Raw genomic sequence first — 14,246 nt, 5'->3', positions numbered from 1 at the left:
TGGATCCGCGCCCTGCCGCCGGCAGAGGCTTGCGGAGCGCGGATCCAGTGGGGGGGAAAAGCCCTTTAGCAGGATTTGCCTGCATGCCGGCGGAGGCTGGATCCGTGCTCCGCAAGCCTCTGCCGCCGGCTGGATCCGCGCCCTGCCGCCGGCAGAGGCTTGCGGAGCGCGGATCCAGTGGGGGGGAAAAGCCCTTTAGCAGGATTTGCCTGCATGCCGGGGGAGGGTGGATCCGCGCTCCGCAAGCCTCTGCCGCCGGCTGGATCCGCGCCCTGCCGCCGGCAGAGGCTTGCGGAGCGCGGATCCAGTGGGGGGGAAAAGCCCTTTAGCAGGATTTGCCTGCATGCCGGCGGAGGGTGGATCCGCGCTCCGCAAGCCTCTGCCGGCGGCAGGGCGCGGATCCAGCCAGCGGCAGAGGCTTGTGGAGCACGGATCCAGCCTCCGCCGGCATGCAGGCAAATCCTGCTAAAGGGCTTTTCCCCCCCACTGGATCCGCGCTCCGCAAGCCTCTGCCGGCGGCAGGGCGCGGATCCAGCCGGCGGCAGAGGCTTGTGGAGCACGGCTCCAGCCTCCGCCGGCATGCAGGCAAATCCTGCTAAAGGGCTTTTCCCCCCCACTGGATCCGCGCTCCGCAAGCCTCTGCCGGCGGCAGGGCGCGGATCCAGCCGGCGGCAGAGGCTTGCGGAGCGCGGATCCACCCTCCGCCGGCATGCAGGCAAATCCTGCTAAAGGGCTTTTCCCCCCCACTGGATCCGCGCTCCGCAAGCCTCTGCCGGCGGCAGGGCGCGGATCCAGCCGGCGGCAGAGGCTTGCGGAGCGCGGATCCACCCTCCGCCGGCATGCAGGCAAATCCTGCTAAAGGGCTTTTCCCCCCCACTGGATCCGCACTCCGCAAGCCTCTGCCGGCGGCAGGGCGCGGATCCAGCCGGCGGCAGAGGCTTGCGGAGCGCGGATCCACCCTCCGCCGGCATGCAGGCAAATCCTGCTAAAGGGCTTTCCCCCCCCACTGGATCCGCGCTCCGCAAGCCTCTGCCGCCGGCTGGATCCGCGCCCTGCCGCCGGCAGAGGCTTGCGGAGCGCGGATCCACCCGCTTTGTGTTACCTGCCATGAAACCAGTCCTTGCAGGCGTCGCACTCTATCATGAAGCGGGTTACATCGTAGGGCAGCCAGGCAGCGGAAAGAAGCAGGCAGGCAGGGCGCGGAGGTCCGGAGACCTGCCGACGTTTGGGGAGGTTTGGGGAGGTGCGCGCGCACCTCCCCAAACCTCCCCAAACTTCGGCAGGTCTCCGGACGGCGGCGGCTTGGGAGAGGTGCGCGTGATCCCGGAAGCACCGAAGCCTCGGCCGCGCGCAAGTCCTCGGTAAGTTCTTTTTTTTTTGTTCACTGGAGTATAAGCCGAAGTGGATTTTTTCAGCCCAAAAAGTCGGCTGAAAAATTCGGCTTATACTCAAGTATATACGGTACTTGTCTGAGATGGTTTAGGTTCTCCTGCTTAAGCAGGGGGCTGGACTAGAAGACCTCCAAGGTCCCTTCCAGCTCTATTTTATTTATTATTTTTGTCTCTTTTCCAACCATCTCACTTTGCCTCTTTATACACACACATACACACCAACACGATCCCAAACAGGGTTTATATCATTTATCCTAAGTGAAAAAAATGCTTCTCATGTTTAATGTAAATACAGTTTTAAACCATTAGAGCTGATGATGGTAATATTTAGAACCTCTTTTTAACTATATTCATGGAATTGGATTTTTTAATTTCTTTTAATATATCATCCACTAAAGGTTTAAGACAATTTCACCTCAGGTTATTGTGGAGAAGAATTTTTAATTCTCAAATGGATTATGACAGTGTAAATGAAGTTCACTTAATGCTTTTCTTCCTGTAAAACAAAGAACTGAGTCGCATTTTCAGTTCTTCAAGATGATAAGAGGTCTTTTGTATTTCCTTTTAGTATAAAAATTCACTACTCTAAAAGTTTAATTCACAATTACTCCAAAAACTGTTTTTCTTTTCCATGTCCCTCCATATTTTGCTACTACAAAATAAGCAACAGTCATTTTACATGTATGACTGCAGACAGTAGAGCACAGTGAAATTTAGGAGAATTTTCCTGGACACTAAGATTTAAAAACCACCTTTAAGACAAAAATGAAAACGCCAATTTTATTGTTATAGAGGGCTACTATAATAAAAGTTATCTTTATTTCAATGTACATTCTCTACTTGAATATAGAATTTAGTAACAAACTATTTAGTAATGTGTTACTTTTCCAATAATAATGTTTATAATTTATGTTCTTTTTTAATTTTGCAAAAATAATTTTTAAAAGTATGGAAAAAGCCACTATTTTTTTCTAAATATTATTAAAAACACAGTCTTATACATATAGTTTTTAAGCGAAATCAAGCTTTTTCCTAGATGAACCCATTCTAAATTCGGATCAAATCCAAATACTTTTATGCCTTTTCATAAATTCATGTTTTTACAATTTTAGGAGGAAAATCGGTGTTGTACTTTTTATTTCTTGTTGGAAAGAAATAAAAAGTACAACACCGATTTTCCTCCTAAAATTGTAAAAACATGAATTCATGGAAAGGCATAAAGGTATTTGGATTTGACATATTTTGATATATTTTAGAATCCTAATAACAACCTTAATAACTGCAAAATGTAAAGCCTATTTAAATTTTGAATAACAAAAGATATTTCTGTTTTGCGGGTAGAAAGTGTTGAGATTTCTAGGTATCAAAATCTCCAAATCAAAGTCCTTGCTTAGCAATCACATGCTCTTTTTCAATCAACAAAACAGTTCTTTTTGATGAGTTACAAAACTATGGAATATGAATGAAAAGGAATAAAATAATTAATTCATCCGGTTGAAGCAGAAAATTTTTTTTAGAAAAACTAGATTTAAAACACTGAAATAATTACTACTTTCAGATATATCACCAGCATTATGTCAAAGGCACTCTGCAGAGCTGGGAAAACTGGGACTAATAAAAAGTGTATTATATAATTTGCTCTTCTGTCTTCATTTTTAAAGACTAAATTTTACCACTTTTTTGGTAAAATGCAAACATATTAGAGCACATCCAATGGAGTCATTAACATTCATGTTAAAGTTGCATATAAAGATAAAGCAGCAACGAAATAGATGTCTTATAAAATATCTGGCTTACCATCTATATTTATACTATATGCCATCACTTCACTACTTGGTCGTTTAATGTTTGACTAAAGAGTCCAATTTCTTATTTAGCTTACAAAGTTTCACTAAGCTTGCCAAAAGACAAGGGGGAAAAAGACATTCCTTTGATCACACCAATCTTTAACATTTTGCATCCATGTTATGGCGAGTACCCTTCCTACGCCCAAAAATGTGATGAAAGGATTTTTACGTACAGTTCTCTTTTTCCAAGATACTGATATTATGGTATCTGTGCCTATGGTCATGGTATAGGGGAGCTCCACACCTCTAAAGACGATCCGCATCTGTTTTGAATTCACACCCAATGCAAATATCTTAATGGGCAATTCTCTGTAATTTACTCTGATGGCAACTGAATCTTACAAACAGATGGATTTACCTTGGTCTTAGGAAAAGCGATATAGAATTTGGCTAATATTTTTAAGAATTTTAAAAACATAACTGGGAAAGTTACTATTTTGAAGAGGAATAACTTAGTAAAGTACTTTGTCACTTGAAAAGGGAATCAGAAACAGAAAAGGAAGCTTAGCCTGTAAGTCAAAATCATACCACCATAATACTTTGAACATGTGAAAATGGTACTACAGTATTGTAATAATATCAGGAAAAATGTATCTTATCTTAAAGTGTATCTTATCTTAAAATGTTTAAGTTCTGGAAAAAAATATTTTATTTTATTTCCACTTCTGGGCAAGAAGTCCTCATGAGATTAATGAAGTTTTACTTACCATATCCAGGATCAAACTTTATTAAAAACAAACATTTGCTATTTGATGACACATTTTCCTGCTATGAACTTTCATTACACTGATTACTCCTGGTAAATACATTATTTATTTATGTAATTTATACTATATTAAATAAAATTGCAGGATGGCTTTCAACATTCAAATAATAAATTAAAATGGCACTTAAAAAATAATTAATTTGCTTGTTTTTAAGATTTATAAGGCCACCCAACTCAAACGGCATAACTCAGGATGGCGTACATCATAAAAACAAACAATAAATTAAAAAAGAAAAACATGTAACAATAAACAACATATAAATATAAAATGTAAAATGGCAACCATATACCACAGTACGTCTCCTACTTAACAGGTTGCTAATGTTTATATACAGATATATAACTAGAGGATATATGTATTTTGTTTTACTCAATTTCTAACATTAGAATATATCATTAATGTAACTGTCTTCCATTCTTATTTCTTATTTAAATTTATATAATAAACTAAATCACACAATGCTAAGAATTTAGCATCTTATTTCTTATGTAAATTTATATAATAAATTAAATAATACAATGCTCAGAATTTATTTTTAAGCTATGCTCTCTCCCCCCCCCCTTTCTTTTTACGTGGACACAAAAAATAGCATGGTGGGTAATGTAGAATGTCAATTATGGCCAAAAAAAATATCAAAGTAATTACAGTAAGGAAATGTTTTTATTTGGAATCAAGTAACTATCTAGAAAACTAGGTTTTCCAATATCCAGAAGGCTTCTTTGTGCTAAATTATAACACAAAAGGAGGATTTAAAGTTGTTTACTGTGACCCACTCATGTGGTTTATAATAAAAGGTGTAGATTGCAAATGAAAGCCACAGTTCTATTCTGAATCAGTAGACGTAAACCACACTTAAACAAAATACCTACTACATCATGAGCAATAAGGGTCTTTCAGATTTGCTTTTACCTTCCAGTCCTTTATTGGGATGTAGTTATATGCCTCAACCTGCCATTTCATGTCCTAATCTGCTGTTGTATTAAAGCTATTCGTGGAAATATAGCTACACTTCACTGTAACAAAAGTATTCTGGTTATTAATTTCTGTGGCTTTCCCCAGTGTCAAATTCTTCTATGCAATTGAATGCCAATTTTTTTTACAGGAGAGTAACCCTCAACACACAAACGCATACACAGATGTAGTCTGACCACAGAGTGTCAGATTCATAACTAATAGAAAACTCACTGTTTCCATTAAGTTCAATCAGATATAAGAAATACTTATTAGTCCAAGCATTCTGGTGTTTCTATTTCAATGAAAGTCTTTAAATCGATGTCAATATTCCTAGGACACTCACAAATAAAATGCAAACTCTATGTACCCTGACATTTATATGGAGGAAGTTAATCCTCATACAGTCATACGCATGAAGGTTTTTTCTCGTAGACATTTACATTTTAGATTTAGATTTTATTAGATGTATATACTGCCCTTTCCCGAAGGACTCAGGGCGGTTTACAGGGCATTTTAAAATCACATCAATATAAAATACAAAGTTAAAAGAGAATTAAAAGATTAATTATCCCTGAAAATAAAACCCCCGTTAAAATTCTCAGCCTGGGTCAGAGAGCTCAAAGAGCCAAGTCTTCAGGTCCCGGCGGAATGAGCGTAGGTCAGGGGCAGTCCTGAGCTCTACGGGCAGCTGCTTCCAGAGGGCAGGCGCACCCACAGAAAAGGCCCTCTCCCTGGGTGTTATCCGCCGACAATCTTTTATCGGCGGCACCCTGAGAAGACCCTCACTCTGCGAGCGCACTGGACGAAGGGAACTTGATGCTGGCAGCAGGTGTTCCCTCAAATATCCTGGACCCAAGCCATTTAGGGCTTTATAGGTCATCACCAGCACTTTGAATCTCACCCGGAGAGCAACCGGAAGCCAATGCAGCTCACGGAGTAGAGGTGTTACATGGGAGTATCGGGAGACCCCCATCACAACTCGCACGGTCGCATTCTGCACCAGTTGTAGTCTCCGAATGGTCCTCAAGGGCATTGAGTACCTTACCACTAAGTAAGGGTCGGTAAGTAATGCAATTCATATTGTTAAAACGTAATTTGAAAGGATAGTAGAAGCTACACTTGAGTTTACAAACTCAAGTTACAATAATCAAGTTATACAAATCCAAATAACCCCCCTTCATTTTTGTCTGCAATAACAGTCTATTATTCCAATCCTTGTATTGATTTATTTTATTTTTCAGATTTTAAAACCAACTATTAAGACAGAGGTCCTCAATCTTTTAGACACCAAGGACTGGTTCCGTGGAGAGGTTTTTTCACGGACCAGAGGGGGCGCAGTTTTGTGTGCTGCCTACATCCTGCAGAAGGGGTTTGCTTGTTTGCACAGCCGAGCCGCATGTCGCAGATCAGTGCCGGTCCACGGACCGGGCGTTGAGGGCCCCTGCATTAAGAGATATTCTCTTTTGCTTTGTTTTTTGCTCTAACTCTCTAATGTATGAAGAAATATTAAAACAACATAAAATAATGATGAAGAAATAGGTAAGACCTTTCATTGTAGAAACTGAAGTAAGAAGAAAACAGATTATATGCATTTTTTAAAAAATGTGATTAGGGGAAATTGCCTAGAAAGGATCATGCTAAAGAGATAGATAAGAGAATGTGAACTCAGAATGAGGATTGATGAAAGTGTAAGCTATATATAATATATATAACATATAATTTATGGAAATAAATCTAAAAACAAAAGAGTGAGCAAAGAAACTGAAAATAAATAAATTAGAGATGGGGTCTGCATCATTGCTCCTAAAAGTAGTGGTACACTAGATGGGACATCTTACATCTTTGCTATTTGTCTCCACATGACTTCTCGAACTTAAATCACAGTCTGAAGCTATTTTAGCCATGAAGTTTTAATGGTTAATGGTTAGTAGTAGCCTCAAGAGAATAAGTACATTTGGACTGAGACCATGGTATGAATGAAAGCATCAATGTCTTCCCATGTCACAGCTTTTATTAATAATGCCACCTACCTCTCTCCAACAGGTTCTTACAAGACAAGGAAGACAGCAAATGAGCAGAGGTATTGATTCAAAGGCCAAAATGAGATTCAGAGGGAGCATCAGTGTAGAACTAGGAACTGAAGGACCGATGTTGCATCTTGGGATTGGGCCACTGCTCACCATAGGTATTGTGTCATGAAAGGAAAGCACGTGTTTGGCTTAAGGCATTTCTAAAAGATGCTGTCTGCATACCCATTCACACATTCAATCACATTCTGCCCTTCAAACTGGACCCTTGCACAGCCCTATTCAGCCTAGAATAGTGGAACAGAGAAAATTTATTGTAGCCATTCCGAAATGGGAACATGAGTCATTGGAAGTAGAATGACTTCTACTGTGAATGTTAGACTTTAAAAGACAGCTTTGGCTTACAAGGACAATCCTACAGAAATAGAAAAGCTATCATTTGTATTTCTGGCCTGGCCTTTTTACTCTCACTCCAGTCATATAAGACATTCTACTTCAAGGGACCATCATTTCAGACTTAACCACTATTCTTAGAATTTTTATATTCCAAGGACTTCTAAGCCCATGGATCTGCATTGTTGCCTTTTTCTTTTTTTTTCATTTTTCAATGTGGCCAAAACAGTTGTGCAACTGACTGAAATGGGTTCCATAATAATAAAACAGAAATAATAAAATTAAAAATTCCTTTCTGTATCCATATTTTGAATTCACACAAGCCTCTAAAGCCCTTTCAACTATTTGGGAGGGGGGAGGGAGAACTGCTGAACAAATGAGAGGAATACTTTTTTGTGCATCTGGTATACACATGGTTTTTTTACTGTGGTCTGTAACTAATTTATATTTATTTTATTTTATTTTTTGCAAGTCTTTTTAATATTTATTCTTATGGATATAATCTCTACAAACCAAACATGTGAAGAGAAACTCGACTGAAGTGAACCAATTTTTGAGTATAAAGTGGCCCATATATTAAAGGAAAGCAAGAGATCTCTTTAGTTAAAGTGAACTGTAAAACAATTCTATTTCTTTTGTCAAACTGCTAACACTTACACAAATGTCCCCGAGCTACTGCTGTTATTGAGGGATTCTGTAGTCATGCCAGATTTCAAACCTGTGCGATAATAATAGGTAAAGTTAAAAACTCCTGACAATAGATACACTGACCTTTTCACTCATATTTTACTTATTTATTCATCTTATTTACATAGCCATCCATCTCATAATCAAATGATTCTTTTCAGGCATATTTCTGTCAAATGTTAAAGAAAGCTACTGATGTACCGGTAGTCCTCGACCTACAACAGTTCATTTAGTGAACATTCAAAGTTACAATGAAAGTGAAAAAAGTGACTTATGATCTCTTTTCACACTTAAGACCGTTGCAGCATCCCCATGGTCACGTGATTAAAATTCAGACACTTGCAACTGACCCGTTTTTTTGACGGTTGAAGTGTCCTGGGATCCTGGGATCACCTTTTGCAACCTTCTAACAAGCAAAGTCAACAGGAAATCCAGTTTCACTTAACAACTGTGTTACTAAGTTAACAATTGCAGTGATTCACTGATCAACTGCAGAAAGAAAAGTCATGAAATGGGGCAAAATTCACTTAACAACTGTCTGACTTAGCAACAGAAATTTTGGGCTCAGTCGTGGTCGTACGTTGAGGACTACCTGTACTTAACAGTAGTTAGTTCTGTTTGGATGATTTGGAAAAAGTTTTTAATGAGAAATTAAAAATTAATAAGCCTTAACCCTTTAGGTCAGGGATAGGCAACCTCGGCTCTTTTATGACTCATGGACTTCAACTCCCAGAATTCCTGAGTCAGCATAGCTATCTTGGAAGTTTTTGAAATTTGAGATCTCTTAGGAACATTACCCTCCCCACTTCTCTTATAACATAAAATTTCTATTGTTCAATTATTTTTTCTTGGTAAGAGAATTGTACTGAACTATTCATGTACAGAACTGATGTATCATCAAATCCAATGTACCCTTTGATTTGCTTGATTTCATCTACAAATCACACATACAAAGTTTATCTTGATCTATAAAAGAATATAAGACACAGTATTGTCAAAGCCTAACTTCATGGCATGAATGATGAGATTACTCTAAATGGAAAATCTTTTGTAAAACTCCTTACTGCTTTATGGTCAATTTATAGAATTTTTTTCTTGCTAGTCCATATTCTCAATCTTGAGTTTATTTCCACATTGTAAATATTCACATAGATGTCTGGCTATATTAAAGATCAGATTACACTACAGAGGATAAAAGATTATTTTTAAAAAGTAAGGAACTTGCAGAGATACATCTGGTTCCAAAGAACAAAGCTGATTCGATTCATCCACGTAACTTTTTTAAGCACTCAATGTAGCAAATGTCATTGAAACAACTTTTGAGTCTGGAATGGCGCAGGGAACAGGCAAATTCTCCTAACCACCAAAACTGCACTTTCAGAACTATTAATGTTACTTTAACAGATCATCACTTTACTCAAAAAGAAAGAGAGAGAGAGAGAGATGACAAAATCCACTGCTCAGCAGCATGTTTTGATTTTTCTTAAATTTCATTTCATAGTCATTATATAAAAATCATTCACAGGTGTTTCACAGTGCGTGTGAATATGCACCATGTTCACAAGTAAGTCTCACTGAGTCAAATGAATAGTAATCTCTGCATTTCAAGAATTACACATTTGACACTTTAAAAGCTCGTCATTTCTACTTTTTTAAAAAATGCACTTGTTTTCCCATTTCCTCAAAAAGTCCACATATACAGAATTAATTTCATATTTTATCCACTGGAAATACTCTTTAACATAACAGCATAAGCAGACACAGTCACCAAGAGTCAAACTCAACCACAAGATATTTTTTATCTTGAAATATCATATATTTTAGGACTGAATGTTTATAAAGAAAATTAAGTTCAGCTGATCCTTAAGAATGCAGAACTCATTGTAAATATATGTGATCTGTCTATATTGAATTTTACAAATAGGTGTATCATTAAGAAAATACTTAAGAGCCTTAGAGCAAGCTCACCAATGCAATTAAACCATAATGCTTGAATACAAGATGATTCAATTAGTTGCAGAAAAATCAATGGTATTCTAACATAAATGGTTTAGGAAATCAGGTTGTTGAGAGGCAGCATTCAAAAGCACTGACTGCGAAGTGCAAATTCCCAAAGCCATACCACAATTATACCAGATAAACCTCCTGAACCACTGGGGAATCAGGTTCCAAATTTACATTTAAAATCTGGTTTTGAAATGCTAGCAAATGGTACTTTTGAATTGGATGGCATAGGCCCGGAAATCTTTGATCCTTCAAAATTGTATACTAAATCCATTGAACTGAAAACGAGTTCAAATTCTATAAAGAAAAAGAAGGCTGACCCCTTACTGTTCATCTTAGACTATATAACACTTCAAAAAATCCCACTGGCTGTCCCTATAAATGATTATTCAACACATGACAGAGATGCCCACAACATATAATTGCATACGCACACATACACAGTAGATTATGTGCACACACATGTATGCACACACAGAGAGAAAAATATGTTTTAAGCAGCCTTATGGCATAAATAAAAAATTAGAAAAAGTTTAAAATTAGACTGTTTATCCTCCACACATTAGAAATTCTTCAAGGTGAGATGGGCAGAAAACAAATCTAATAAATAAATAAAAATAATACTTTCATGTGAAGTATAAATGTTCAGTAAAATTGAAGAAGCTTCTTGGATAAGAAGTGAATCATCTTCAAGGAAAAACAAAATCCAGTTGCCTTTTGAAAAAGCATCTTTGGGACAACCATAAATTGGATGACTGAGAATCTCCATAGATAAACGTTCAATACTTTCAAAAGTAATTTTGCTAAACCAATGGAATATCTTAAATTGAATATACTGTTTTATGTTTCAACATTTTATTTCTAGACCGCTCAGAGTCCTTCCCTGAGAAAGATTGGCAGTTTTAAAATTTGATATAAATATCTTTTAGCCTTTAAAGAAATTAAAGCTTCCACAGCTCGTAGGCCTCTGAAGAGAACTTTCACTTTTCTTCTGTTCTGGTTCTAAACAACAAAAATTAGACAGGTTTAACTTCTATTTTCAAAATATTTGGTAATGGTCAATCACATCCGTAAGCTAATTTTCATAGCCTATCTACATGAAGTAAATCTACTTGCAAATAATTAACTGCAAAAGCCTGAGTGATAGACAAAAGTTAAAACACTTTAGAGTTTTTCTAAAATTGTTTCCATCAGGCTGCCGCTGCTGCAGCAGATGTTGGCTGTTAAACTGCACAGACGACATAGTTCATGACTTTTCTGAGACGGCTGTGTGCCTCATCTGTACTTGATGAAAAGAGTACAGAAGAGTGGCAGACAGAGAAAGTGTTAGAAAGGCAGACGCAGCTTGGGCCAAATGAATTGTCTTCAACACTGGGGGAACTAAAAATAGATGTGCAACTCACTTTGGCAATCTCTTTGCCCAGTCTTATCATGGGCTCAGCCTATCATTTTATCATCTTATCATGGACTCATCCTATCAAAGAAAACTTCCTGCCTGCACAAACTTCAGGTGAGAGAAAATAAGTATCTCCAAGAAGCAAAGAGTTCACACCAAGGCGACTGCCTGGAGCATCATTTGCCAAAGCAGCTCCTTTGATTTTCATTAACTGGGCTGCTATCCAGGTTCATCTGGGCCCCAGAGAAAGGCAACACTTATGTTTAGACCGCACAACAATGACATAACATTAACAGATTTACATATGCAAAAACTGTGAAGCAACAGGCATCCCTCCTTCACTGACCCACAGCTTGTTCTGGCTGCCGAATTACAGTATTCCCTGCTTAGGCTCTGTAACCAAGTGGGCGTCATGCGACTACCATCTGGATACCACTTTACTTAAAGCTGGCATCCTTTCGATAAGAAGCAAGCTGGCAGCAAGAACGAAAGGAATAAACTGCATCATTTAGTTAACATCCACTTGCTTTGCGGCTGTTAAAAATCCCTGATTGAATAATAATTTAATTATTTCTTCAGCCAAAATATAACACATGCTGCAGGAATGTCATCTTGCAACACTTTTATTAGAATTAAGCAAGACATTAAAAAAATAATTGAACAGAAAGAATGCAATGTGTGCTAAAGAGAGGAAAAGGAGAGATTAGGACAATATAGGTCTAAGATTCTTTACATTATTATACCAAGCAATCCAGTTGGCTAAATAGCCCAAGCATTGGCTACCTGTAGCGAAGGAAAAAAAATGGGGTTTGTTTGAAAGAAAGCTCGTTAAGGATTGAACTTAATTCAACTTCCTACCAATCAGCTGCCCTTCTCATTTAACGTCTTAATACTCACATACTTAACATTTCCTCCTATCTTAATACACCTACATTCATGCAAATCTATATGAAAAAGGGAGCTGAAATCCTAGAGATAAGGCTTAACTTTATACTTTTATAAAGAGCCTTCTGAAACAATTTTCTCTTTGGATCTAGGTTTTTTTTAAAAAAATATATTAAGCAATCAATAGTAATCAATTATTTCCCTGAAGCATTCTCAAAATGATAGGAAGGAGACACAAGACATATCTCAACAATAACCCTCTTTGAAGACTAAGCAAATACCTTGCTGAGTAAAAGATACTATTATAATGCAAAGATAACAAATGTTTGCATTGCAAAATGAAAAATATAGTCATAAAGAGCTATTTCAGCAAGATTAATAGCCGAGAAAAACAAAAACTTGCAGAGCAGAGGTCAGCTTCTTATTCACTGCTTTTTGGAAATGTTGGAAAAAGGATTCTGAAGTGGAGAAATAATTTAAGAGAAAAGATAGTAAGTGGGGAAATTGGAGTTCATTAGTATCGCTCTCCCAGAACTGACAAATGCATGACAGCATCTGAGATCTTTATGATGCATTTAGCCCATCTTTCAAACATGCTGTCACAGCCATGAACTTGCACTCTGCACCCTGGGTTAACTAATACAAAATCATATAATGGGAGTAAAAGGGTAAGAGGTGAAAAAATGATATTTTCTTGATGTTCCCCTTTTTCTCAAGTGCACACTTTCAAAATCTAAATTTGTACAGGCAACAATTCAACATTGTCTTTATAAAGCCAATAATGATAAAATAGGGTGAAGTATTCTTTTAACATTTCCCCCCCCCCCTCTGAAATGCATCTCTAAGCTCCTTTTGAAGAACGGTACAAAATTGTGATGGGTATTTTTTACGAGTAACTACATTTCAAAAAATATATTGCAGAACTTGAAATCGTGCAAAAAATAGCAATCAATTTATTACGAAATAACTTTATTAGGAGGAAGAACCTAATAGTTTTGGGGGAGTTTTAGTTAAGAGGATAAGGAATGTATGACAGAGTCAAAATTTCACAAAAGGTATGAGAACTTGGTTTAACAAGGGTTTTTTCACTCCTTCTCTGAAGATCAGAATCCAGGTTCATTTATTAAAGCTAAATGGCAAAACCAACATTGCTAAAAAAGTGTTATTAATGTAACACGTAGGTTAAACTGTAGAATCCCCTGCCACCTTTATTTATAAAGTTTTAAAAGCAAAGGATAGGACCAGTGTTGCTTACCTAAGGACATCCAAGGAAAGTTTTCTGCAATGTGGACTCTCTTGCAGGGGTGGCCAATTAATTTTCTCAAGAAGCCATACGAGAAACTGGGACTATTCAAAGCCCTCCATGGCAGGGGGCCGGAGTACCTGAGGGAACACCTGCTGCCGGCATCGACTTCCCTCCGCCCTGTGCGTTCCCACAGAGAGGGCCTCCTCAGGGTGCCACCGGTCAGAGAATGTCGACTGGTGGCCCCCAGGGGGAGATCCTTCTCTGTGGGCGCCCCGGAGCTATGGAATCAGCTCCCGGTTGAGCTCCGGACGGCGCCCGACCTTCGCTCCTTTCGCCACGAGCTAAAAACATACTTTTTTGAACAAGCTGGCCTGGCCTGATGGGGGGATCGGGGGCTATTTATTAGGTTTTAAATATCTATTTTAGTATGTGGGCATTTATTTAATTTAGTTTTAACTTTTGTAATTTGTATTTTTATTCTTGCCCTGTTCACCGCCCTGAGTCCTGCGGGAGAAGGGCGGTATAGAAATATTATTAAAATAAAATAAATAAAAATAAGACTGTTGTGGAGGACCAAACCAATAGGCTGAACTTAATTCTTCTGCCTGCACCCAAGTGTTGAGGGAGGATAGCGTGGAGCATTACCTCA

The 14,246-nt window shown here is 38.4% G+C and overlaps 1 protein-coding gene across 18 annotated transcripts in view; it reads right to left on the bottom strand.

Moving 5' to 3' along the window:
- The window catches only part of FOXP1 (forkhead box P1), a 678,799-nt gene that overhangs the window by 617,765 nt on the left and 46,788 nt on the right, over nucleotides 1–14,246 (bottom strand). Inside the window, exon 2 of one of the 18 annotated variants that reach the window (XM_081321543.1) lies at nucleotides 13,607–13,698. The exons of the other annotated variants lie outside the window; for them this stretch is intronic. The gene's annotated coding sequence lies outside the window, so the exon portion shown is untranslated. The remainder of the gene's footprint in view (nucleotides 1–13,606; nucleotides 13,699–14,246) is intronic. 18 annotated transcript variants of the gene reach the window in all.

This window comes from Vipera berus (genome assembly GCF_964194415.1).
Source record: "Vipera berus genome assembly, chromosome: 2".
NCBI lineage: Eukaryota > Metazoa > Chordata > Lepidosauria > Squamata > Viperidae > Vipera > Vipera berus.
Note: the sequence above shows the minus strand (reverse complement) of the source record. Positions and strands in the feature narration are given on the sequence as shown.